Source organism: Aplysia californica, unplaced genomic scaffold (genome assembly GCF_000002075.1).
Source record: "Aplysia californica isolate F4 #8 unplaced genomic scaffold, AplCal3.0 scaffold00010, whole genome shotgun sequence".
NCBI classification, from domain to species: Eukaryota; Metazoa; Mollusca; class Gastropoda; order Aplysiida; family Aplysiidae; genus Aplysia; species Aplysia californica.
The window spans coordinates 26,404-27,693 of record NW_004797280.1 but is presented as its reverse complement, the minus strand read 5'-3'; positions in this window follow the sequence as shown (position 1 = coordinate 27,693).

The following is a 1,290-nucleotide window of genomic DNA, read 5'->3' as shown; positions in this document are numbered from 1 at the left end:
GGGGTGGCTTAGAGATAGTCGGGTAAAGTCTAGGCTACTTCAGCCCTTCATTCGGAACTTACTTGACCTGCTACGCACATCCGGGTTCTTCACTCTCTGAGGGGCCAAAACAGGAGTAACCGTGACGTCAGGGAAAGACGATTTCAACTCATTTTCCGAATGGGGGGTTTTGACCTCATTTTACACTTTAAAAAATCCCCAAGAGTAAAACAAAAAACAAGATTAGGTCTGTCATTACATGTTTCATTTGTGCAATACAATTAAAACCAGAAAAATTATTTTCAAGAAACAATTTATAAGACTACATGTGTTTTGCTTACACTAACAACAGTTTATCGTTTGTTTTTACTTTTGTGGCTGTTCTCTCACTTTGTACCATTTACCCTTTCCTCATTATATCTCCAAAATCTAATATGGAAGGTAGGCTATAAAAGTGTAGGCTAGATGGTGCCAGTGTGTGCCAAGCACAAATGCGACCTCTTCTGGTGCCGACGGTAACCCACTCGTACTATATTTATTGTCGTTCCCCACTCCCCATTCCGATGGAAATGAAACAAATCAAGCGAAACGTTGTTGAAAGTATTGCTACGGTAGTATTTTATTGTAGCGATCAGAGCTGGGGAGAAAGGGAGAAAGGAAATGAGACGGGGTCTCGGAAGGGGAGCTCGGAGGGGGAGGGGAGAAGGGTGTAAAGTTTTAAAGTAGAGAGAGTAACGGTGCGAAATGGGTTCGTAAAATAGTCATTCAATACTACGACGGAAATGAAACGGAACGGATGAAAACTGTGCTGATTGGACCGTTATGTCGGACGCTAGAGAGCCTAGGCTTAAAAGAAATACAAGTATTGTCCAAGATAAAGCTGAATCAGTTACTTGTGTAGGCTACAGGTAATTTGAGAAAATCGAGGCACGGTTACTAGAGTAAAAGTATAGGGGCTATAAAATGTTTGAGTATGGTTGATTAGTCAGTGCTGAATTGCTTAAAAGCTTTAAGTTGGAAGAACACTTTATTTTTCTCTTTGCCCAAGCAAATACACGTTATTAGATCTATTTCCCTGAATACCGGAGTGGTTGATGAATTGTGAGGGTGAACAGTAACTGGAGAATAGCCCATACATAGTGAGAGAGAGGAATGAAAAGACTTTGCGAAGGACCGCAGCTGCAGAGGCGCATGAATTTTTTACACGAATTTTTGCCGGTGTCCTGGTTTCTTTTCTATAAAGAAAGGAGGGAACAAATTGATTGATTGTGTTCGTTGCAATGGGACATACGTTAGTCCTTCTGTCCCCCC